The sequence below is a fragment of the Somniosus microcephalus genome, chromosome 3, assembly GCF_052327205.1.
Source record: "Somniosus microcephalus isolate GS21.2 chromosome 3, FLI_Smic_1.0, whole genome shotgun sequence".
NCBI lineage: Eukaryota > Metazoa > Chordata > Chondrichthyes > Squaliformes > Somniosidae > Somniosus > Somniosus microcephalus.
Genome location: NC_140989.1, coordinates 255163061 through 255173551, shown reverse-complemented (window position 1 = coordinate 255173551; position 10491 = coordinate 255163061). Strand labels below are relative to the sequence as shown.

At 46.8% G+C, this 10491-nt stretch overlaps 1 pseudogene; it reads left to right on the top strand.

Annotated features, from left to right (window-relative positions):
• Positions 1 to 2527: 2527 nt before the first annotated feature.
• The window catches only part of LOC147121852 (procollagen galactosyltransferase 2-like), a 156940-nt pseudogene continuing 148976 nt past the window's right edge, over positions 2528 to 10491 (top strand).

Genomic DNA, 10491 nt, shown 5'->3' with positions numbered 1-10491 from the left:
GTTGGCCATGGTCCCTTTAAGGAAACCGGCTGACGCACCATTAAATGACGTCACCAGTTCCGCTTCCTCTAATTGGACCGGCAAATGCACTGGGCGGGCTTAACAAGCCCTATCAAGGGAAAATCATATTGGACAGCGGGATGGAGCCAGCAGCGGGGTCAGGACCCGCCACCAACGTCACTCGCCCCGGACCCACTGAGATGATCAAAATCCCAGCCGTTAACTCTGTTTCTCACTCCACAGATGCTGCCTGACCTGCTGAGTATTTCCAGCATTTTCCTTTTTTATTCCATTAGTGTCAGGTGCCCTCCGTACCTCACCTCATGTGAGGGCCATAGATGACAGCTGAGCCCAGTTCTGTGTTTACCGAATGTCAACACACTCACACTTTCTAGAAGGAGTCAGTGTATAATCGTAGCCGTGCTGACTTGGACATATATCACCATTCTTTCATCGTCGCTGGGTCAAAATCCTGGAACTCTATACCTAACAGCACTGAGGGAGCACCCTCATCACATGGACTGCAGCGCTTCAAAAAGAAGGCTCACTACCAACTAGTCAACTAGGGATGGGCAATAAATGCTGGCCTTGTCAGCAATGTCCACATCCCAGAAATGAATAATTAAAAATAATAACCAAAAATAAGATCCCTATCTGATTGTTTTTCCCCTTCCATAGCCCACAGACACAGAGGAAGACCTTAGCATCCCATTACCACCCTCAGCTAACTCAGCACACCCCAGGGATGTAATGTGGGATCTTCCTGAGCAGTGTGTCACAGTACCGCACTGTGGAATGCACTTACCCATTGAAGCATAATCTCTTTTTTAAATCAGCAGCATGCACACTAGTAATACAAGAGAACTGCAAATGTTGTTTTATTCATGCATTTGATGCCCTGTCATTTCTAACTCCACAGTGGTGCAAGCAGCCAGTATAACTGTAGCTGTAAGTATAATACCGGCATTGCCAATCTAATTGCAGCATTATATCAGGCACTATTTGTATCAGACTAACATCTATGTTAATGAAATCTATCTTTTTGAAATAAGAGAGAAGAATGGATGGATAATAGAAGACAGCATTAAATCCAGTAACAGCATAAGAAAGCACACAGGGCGGATATCAAACAGGAGAAGGATGGAAGGAAATGAAAAGGCACATCTTAGAAAGGAGAGAAATAGTGATAGTGGCAAAACTTTATAAACAGTGATACCAAAAGCCAAAGATTAAAAAGAGAGAGTAAACAGGATTTAAATTAGCAGGCAGAAATGATAAAGTCAACTTAAGACAGAGAAAAATATAATTGCAATATATAAGATATTTTGGTGAGGGGACAGAGAATTTCACTTGCAACTGTGATTGCCATTACAGAATCGTTGCTAAGTCAAAATCCAACCCACTCTCTGCTGTTGAACACCGGGCGTAACAGAGGGGAGAGGGGATTCGGGATAGCAAGAGTTCCAGCTCTGAGGAGCTAACCTGTTGTTACATAAAATGTCACACATCGCATCAGTTAAATTAATTTAATTCTTTAATGTTTCAGGGCAGTCTTTTATCACAACACATTGTTCAAACTTCATTAGGCTCTAAACGATTTCTGTCCCATCACTCATTCCATTGATGGAATTTGCTTTGGTGAGTCCCTGGTAAATCCAAATTCATTTTCTTCTTAGGCAGTCCCTCAGAACCGAGGATGACTTGCTTCCACATTAAAAATTAGTTCTCAGGTGACTGATGAGTCCAATGTGGGACCTACAGTCTCTGTCACAGGTGGGGCAGACGGTGGTTGAAGGGGCGGGTGGGTGGGGTGCTTGGGTTGACGTGCGCTCCTTGCGCTGCCTGCGCTTGGCTTCCGCTTGCTCCCGGCGAAGAGTCTCGAGGTGTTCGGCGCCTTCCCGGATGCTTCTCCTCCACTTTGTGCGGTCTTGGACCAGGGATCCCCACGTGTCGGTGGGGATGTTACACTTTTTCAAAAAGGCTTTGAGGGTGTCCTTGAAGTTCATTTTACAGCTTAAAAGGCTTCAAACATTGGCGTCTAAAACTAAATATCACTTGCTCAATTTGCGGGACATTGTTATATATTAATGCCTACATAACAACGGCCACTGAACTCCAAAAGTAATGCATTGTGTGAGGTGGTTTATCAAGGATATATGGTTAAAACAATTAAAACTCAAAAGGACTAGTTTAGCATAATGATTAGGGGGGAAAGTGCAAGAAAGAAGACAAATGAATAAAAAAGATTAGCATCTGCTTATAAGATTCATTCTAACGTTGCAGTTCAAAAACAAATGTCTTAACTCGGAATGTAAGTTTGCCAGTTGCTTACATTTTAATACAAAATAGCATTCGGCTAAAGTACAAACAGAAGCTTCTTGCACAGAGAGTCGGTCTCCCTGTAGCAGGTTTGGCTGCCGGCTGCTTTTATACTGTATGTAAATGACTGCAGATCGCCGAGTGATAAAAGTCAAAAGAGAGAGGGAGAGAGAGAGGAGAGAGAGAGCCGGGGCTACTATTACACAGTAAGCAGCACCAGCACTGTGCCAGTGCCAGTCAGGACAGGTCAGGGAGCCTCGCTTTAAGAGCACCTACTTCAACATGGCTGCGTGCACACATCTCGCCAAATCTCTCATCTGCCTGCTGCTCCCGGTGACAGCGATTGCAGGCGACGGGGCTTATTTTCCCGAGGAGAAACTGGCGGCGGAGTCGGCCTTGCAGAGACCGAAGATTTTGCTCGCCATCATCGCCCGGAACGCAGCGCACACACTGCCCCATTATCTGGGCTGCATCGAGAGGCTGGACTACCCCAAGGACAGAATCGCTCTCTGGTGAGTTTAGCTGCAACTGATTTATTTAAGTTAAAGATTTATTATTATAAATAATAAAAAGTCTTATTCATTGACTACAATCGCCAAATTCATTTAGCAGGATTTATATGAAATCCATGAAAGAAGGTTCATTCTGAGCAGGGGGTGATTGGCACCGACTGAAGTGTCGCTGCAGGCTGAGGATTTATTTCCCCACAGCTACTGGTTCGGTGTGAAGTCTAGTAGTATTTGTACCAACCATCCAGCAGCTTTCAAACGTCTTCATGATATAGATTTAGCAGCTAATGATAACGCGTGGATTTTCTGTTAAAATGCAGTGTTATGTTATTCTGCTTTACCAGAATTTTTTAAATACACAAACACCTGTGTGGAATATTTCAGACTGAGAGGGGAGCAGTTAACATTTACAGCGGGTGGGGGCTGTATCGATCGCTTTATTCACATGCTGGGAGTCCTATTAAAGTGCGAACTGGTGTGAGCAGTTGGGAGCACTCCTTTTGCCGGCTCTCGGTGTTGTAAGAGTCCGAGTTTCCCTCCTGCTTCACAACAGCGTGCCATTCATTCAAATATCTCTCTCCCCCCCCCCCCCCCCCAGTCAGTCTCGGAATGGGTTTGATACAAGTCCCCCAGGGGCTGCCTTCGTTTAACAGCGGGTGAGATGGTTCTTAGACACGGGCCGCCCCCCAGCTTCACATCTTGCCCCGGGTTTTACCTGTAGAGTGAATGTGACCCGGGGTGGGGGGTAACAGATACCAGTGTCCTGGATCTAGCGGCGGGGCTTTGCTGGGCTGTTTTAGCGCCGCCTCCTGTTACACGCGGGTTTAGGGGCGGTTTAAATCCTTTAAAACCCCTTCTCCCTCCCTTGTGTACAAATACCCCAAACCAACAGTTTACACTCCCAACCCTGCCGGCTTTCACTGTGGATGGCGAACGTGATGTTGTTACAATAACCCAGACTTCTCTTAGAAAAGGATGTCTGGTGCTAATGTGGGAGGGGAAACCAGCCAATGTTGGTCTGTATTTCAATGAAGTATGTGTGTGTGTGTGTGTGAGAGAGAGAGAGAAGTTTCCCAGTGCAATATTAAAACACGCTGAGTAACTAGGCTCAGAGCTACAGTCGTGGCGAGTCAGAGCCCAGTGTATCAGCTCCAGAGCCGGGAGCAATGCTCAGGGTTTCCGTCTCTCCTTATCTCCCACACTATTGTCTACATCTGCTGCCCAGTATTTCAATGAAGTATGTGCGTGTTGTAGGATTACCAACCCCCCCAGGATTGTCCTGGAACCTCCAGGAATTAAAGACGAATCTCCTGGACACTGCTGGAGCAACCCAGGAGAGAAAAAATATAGCGACATTAAAATATATATATATATTGTGATTTCCTTCGAATATTTTGGTTTATTAGTTATAAAACTATTGGAGGCGGGAAAGAAAGCTCTTTGACCAGTCGGAGGTGATGTGATGAACCCTCCAGAAATAGATCCAAGCAGACTTAGCAACCCAAGTGTGTTGATTTTTTTCCCGTGGTTCCCAGTACAAATAAATAAGATTGAAAATGTGCTCTGGGCAGGATTGAGCGCCTTGGACTCCGGGAGGCAGCGCTGGCTTGAACCTGTCACCTTTGCAGCCACACACACACACGCCAGTGTGAAAGTTAGTCATAAACTCCTAATGATATTTACAGAGTTCATGGGCTGAGAGTTGGAGGGGGAGGAGGGATCGCTGTGTGTGTGTCTCCACTTGCATATGACACCTCAACACGTGATTTTTATTCGGTGTTTCCACGAAAGGTTTTAAAATAAAAAAATAAAGCCGAGGGTCTTGAAGGAGTTAAGGCAGCAACCCATGCTGGTCGTTTGTGCAGTCAGAGGTTGGTAGCGGGGCGGGATCATTCATGTCACTCTCGCCTGCATTTGACACAATATTACGATAGCAAATTCTTGACGAAGGGTTTCGACCTGAAACGTTGACTCTATTTCTCTCTCCACGGATGTTGCCAGGCCTGCTGAGTTTTTCCAGCATTTTCTGTTGTTATTTTGACACAATATTGATCGTTTTGCATTGTCGAGTCTTGGGGGGGGGGGATAATATACTTTTATTTTAATTCCCCCGTTTTGCCGAATTAAAAATGCCCACTTTCTCGATTCATTCAACGATGGCAGTCGAGTTGTGTTGAACAATAACTTTATGACCTCGTTTTAAGTGGGTCGAGTCTTCAGCGTTTGCAATTGCTGAACCGTTTGGTTAACGGCTTAAATTTGCCCCAGTTTGGGAATGCCCAGAATCTCCAGGGCTGAGGAGAAACGTACAGTGTGGGTGTGCAATGTGTCCAAAGTACGAGAGCAAATTGTTTTGACTCCCCGCTCCCATGGTAATAACGCAGGGCTTTGGGTTATTGTAAACATTTCGCAGTGTGTGTAGATTGCAGCAAGTGTTGGTCACATCCTGTTCTACCTTTTTTTTATTCCATCCGAATTGCCGGTGAGCAGGAACAGCGCAGAAACAACGCCAGGCACTGTGGCTGTTGTTGGGCAGCCGCCAGTCACTGGCAGCGGGGGCAGCCCATGAAGCTGCTATTTGTTGTCGACTGAAGCCAGTGCGGTGTGAGGCAGGGCTCGATCCCAACACTCCCCCCTTCACCCTGCTGATTCTTTTCAGTACACATCCCAGTCTGATAGGCAGCCGAGTCTCGCCAGCCCAAGACATGTCCATCCCCATATGGGGAACGGCGGAGCGCTGGCTGCCACCCCTTCCATGCATTGAAACGGTGCCGCGGTGCCTGGGTGTCCAGGCGGACTTTGGAGGTTGCTATCTGCCGGCAGACGGCGTGGAGACTCAGTGCATCGGGCAGCACACAGAGAGGGAGCTCATTACAGCAGCATTGAAGCCTCCCCCCCAGGAGCTGCCTTGGTTTAACAGCGGGAGAGATGCTGATGAGACACGGGCCGCCCCCCCCCCCCCGCTTCACATCTTGCCCCCGGTTTTACCTGTAGAGTGAATGTGACCCGGGGTGGGGGGTAACAGATGCCGGTGTCCTGGATCGAGCGGCGGGATTTTGCTGGGCTGTTTTAGCGCCGCCTCCTGTTACACACGCGGGTTTAGAGGCGGTTTAAATCCTTTAAAATCCACTCCCTTGCCTTGTGTACAAATACCCCAAACCAACATTTTACACTCCCAACCCTGCCGGCTTTCACTGTGGGTGGTGAACGTGATGTTGTTACAATAACCCAGACTTCTCTTAGAAAAGGATGTCTGGTGCTAATGTGGGTGGGGAAACCAGCCAATGTTGGTCTGTATTTCAATGAAGTGTGTGTGTGTGAGAAGTTTCCCAGTGCAATATTAAAACACGCTGAGTAACTAGGCTCAGAGCTACAGTCGTGGCGAGTCAGAGCCCAGTGTATCAGCTCCAGAGCCGGGAGCAATGCTCAGGGTTTCCGTCTCTCCTTATCTCCCACACTATTGTCTACATCTGCTGCCCAGTATTGCAATGAAGTATGTGCGTGTTGTAGGATTACCAACCCCCACCCCCAGGATTGTCCTGGAGCTTCCAAGAATTAAAGATGAATTTCCTGGACACTGCTGGAACAACCCAGGAGAGAAATTATAGTCTGTGTTTTGTGATTCCCTTGGAATACTTTTGTTTATTAGTTATAAAACTATTGGAGAGACCCATCATAAGAACATAAGAATTAGGAGCATGAGTAGGCCATAGGGCCCCTCGAGCCTGCTCCGCCATTCAGTAAGATCATGACTGATCTTCGACCTCAACTCCACTTTCCCTCCCGATCCACATATCCCTTGATTCCCCAAGAGTCCAAAAATCTATCTATCTCAGCCTTGAATATACTCAATGACTGAGCATCCACAGCTGTTTGGGGCAGAGAATTCCAAAGATTTACAACTCTGAGTGAAGAAATTCCTCCTCATCTCAGTCTTAAAAGGCTGACCCATTATCCTGAGACTAAGTCCCCTAGTTCTAGACTCTCCAGCCAGGGGAAACAACCTCTCAGCATCTACCCTGTCAAACCCTCTAAGAATGCTATACATTTCAATGAGATCACCTCTCATTCTTCTAAACTCCAGAGAGTATAGGCCCATTCTACTCAATCTCTGCTCATAGGACAGCCTTCGCATCCCAGGAATCAATCTAGTGAACCTTCATTACACCCCCTCTAAGGCAGGAGACCAAAACTGTACAAAGTACTGCTGGTGTGGTCTCACCAAAGCCCTATATAATTGCAGCAAGACTTCCTTACTATTGTACTGCAACCCCCTTGTAAAAAAGGCCAACATACCATTTGCCTTCCTCATTGCTTGCTGTACCTGCATGTTAACTTTCTGTGATTCGTGTACAAGGACTCCCAAATTCCTCTGAATCTCCACATTTACTAGTCTCTCAACTTTGGAAAAAATATTCTGCTTTTCCATTCTTCCTACCAAAGTGGATAATTTCACACTTCCCCACATTATACTCTGTCTGCCACCTTGTTGCCCAATCACTTAAACGGTTTATATCCCTTTCCAGCCTCTTTGCGTCCTTTTCCAGCTAGCTCTGCATTTTCAGCAAACTTGATATAGACTGTAAATGTGTAAATGGCTGAGGCCCAAGCATTGATTCTTGCGGCACTCCACTAGTTACACCCTGCCATCATGAAAATCACCCGTTTATTCCTACTCTCTGTTTTCTGTCCTTTAACTAATCCTCAATCCATGCTAATATATTACCCCCAATCCAATGAGAAATTTTTCCTGAATTCCCTATTGGATTTATTTGTGATGATCTTATATTTATGTCCCCTAGTTTTGGTCTCCCCCACAAGTGGAAACATCCTCTCTACATCTATCCTATCAAGCCCTTTCATAATCTTAAGGACCTCTATCAGGTCACGTCTCAATTTTCTCTAGAAAAGAGCCCCAGGCTGTTCAATCTTTCCTGATAGGTTGGTCGGAGGTCGAACTCCAAACCATCGTCAACACCTTCACCGAAGTTTACGAGAGCATGGGCCTTACACTAAACAAAGGTCCTCTACCAACCTGCCCCCGCCACACAGTACTGCCCCCCTGATTATCAAAATCCACGACAAGGCCTTGGACAACATGGACCACTTTCCATACCTCGGGAGCCTACTGTCAACAAGGGCAGATGTCGACGACGAAGTCCAACACCGCCTTCAGTGTGCCAGTGCAGCCTTCGGTCGCCTGAGGAAGAGAGTGTTTGAAGAGCAGGACCTCAAACCCGGCACTAAGCTCATGGTCTACAGAGCAGCAGTGATACTCGCCCTGCTGTATGCCTCAGAGACATGGACTATGTACAGCAGGCACCTCAAAGCACTGGATAGGTACCACCAACGCTGCCTCCGCAAGATCCTGCAAATCCATTGGCAGGATAGGCGCACCAACATCATTGTTCTTGCTCAGGCCAACATCCCCAGCATCGAAGCTTTGACCACACTCAACCAGCTTCAATGGACGGGTCACATTGTCCGCATGCCCGATACGAGACTCCCAAAACAAGTGCTCTACTCGGAGCTCCGGCACGGCAAGAGAGCCCCAGGTGGGCAGAGGAAACGCTTCAAGGACACCCTCAAACCCTCCTTGAAAAAGTGTAACATCCCCATCGACACCTGGGAATCCCTGGCCCAAGACCGCACAAAGTGGAGGAGAAACATCCGGGAAGGCGCCGAACAGCTCGAGTCTCTTCGCCAGGAACAAGCGGAAGCCAAGCGCAGGCAGCACAAGGAGCGCACGTCAACCCAAGCACCCCACCCACCCACCCCTTCAACCACCATCTGCCCCACCTGTGACAGTGGTCTAACCAAGGTTCTACACAAGTTTAACATAACTTCACTGCTTTTAAATTCTAGCCCTCTAGAAATGGATCCAGGTGCTTTGTTTTTTTTTAAGTGGCCTCCATTAACCGGCATCGCTACTTTTAGTGATTTGTGTATCAGTAGCCCAAAAGTTGTTTGGGCTTTACTATTGCTGTTCAGTGTGAGTTATCTCAGGCATTTAAAAGGATGTTACCTTACTCATTTTGCAAAAGCTTTACAATTTACTGTGTGCCTTAGAACAGTACACAGTGTATATACCGCTTGACCTCAAAGGTACATCTTGTATGATAAAAGCATGACAGAAATAATAGTACGTGCGATAGTGCGTGATGTGTGGGGCAAAAAAACCCAGCCGGGTGGCATAATGAAAAGGGTTAGGCAAAATGCTAAGCTCAGTTCTGGCAACGCAGAGAATCATGAGCTGCTACTATAAGAAGAGAAGATAAATTAGAGGACTGTTTCTTTTTAAACATGGAAATCATTCACATTTCTGAAATCCAAGCCTGGTAAAAATCCCAACATCTTTGAAAGTTACTTTACTATGCAGAGGTTAACATTAGCATGCAAATAAAATTTGATACATATTTGTTATTTAGCTCATGCTTTAAAAACATTAAGTACATTTGAATGTTATTCAGTGTTCAGAGTAGTACATGTAAAACTCGTACTTACAGTGAGTTACTGAGACCTAACTGTGTAGTTTGTTAATTTAGCACTGTGCACAAGGAAATGCATGACAGAGGGCCCCTTATTCAGTTGTAATTCTGGTCAAATCCTCGCTTGTGCTCAAAATGTCCACATGCTGTCTTAAGTTTGAAAGATATAGAATAGTCACTTGGCTAAGACCTTCTATGCTGGTGGAATCATTCCACGGTGTAGAGCAATGTAGTTTTCTAGTTTTAGGCGTAATAATAGAAAAATAACTTCACATGAGCAGAAAGCATCATGGGTTAACTAGTATAGAGGGTACAGCACATTTCTAAACCATCGAGAATAAGCAGCCTGAGCAAAATAAGGTGCAGGAATTAACTGTATTCCTGGAGACAATGGACGCTAGATGAGAATTGTATCACATGACTTTAGCAGTGTATAAATTTAAAATAATTAAGCAGAGTTACCATGGATATGGAAGTATAATGGAGAAATTGCTGAACAGAGAAACCTTGAACAGAGGTAGATGCATTGGGGAGAGATGAATGAAAGTTGGGAGAGTCCAGAATAAGGGACATAGGGGGAAAAATTGAGTTGCTTTACGTCTCCCGTTAGCGCCCCCACGGCGTGGCGCCACTAACGCCTCCCGCGAAATTCAGCGGGAGGTTAGCGGTAGCCGGTAGCGCCCCACGGTGCTGCGCCTCTGGTGATGACATAATCGCCATATGCAGCACCCCACTCGCGAACTTTGGCTCGCCCCCTGACCTATCACCAGATAATATGTCCGACAGGGTCAGGGTGGCGCTTTTGCAGCCGCGGTGGTGGTATTTAAAGGGGCAGGTGTCGGGTGGCCTTTTTTTTCTGGCTGCCTACCAGCACCTGCCCCCTTCCCCTCTTATATTCGGGGGTGCTGGCCGCGATTGCTCAGCCCGGCACTCTGCTTTCCTGGCACCCCGCTCCCCGGTGGTCCAGCACGGCCCCGGTGTGCATTGCGCTAGGCCCCTCCCCTTTAATCAGGGGAAGGAGGCCTGTAATACTGCAGCGCTATGTGCCGACGCATGTGGTGCTGTTGCACGTAGTGCCGCGATATTCACTGGTAGTGCCCCCTGCTTGGGGTGCTAGCACTGAATTTACGGCGCAGGGGTGCTAACTTTTTCAGGGCACTATAAGTAGCATGCGA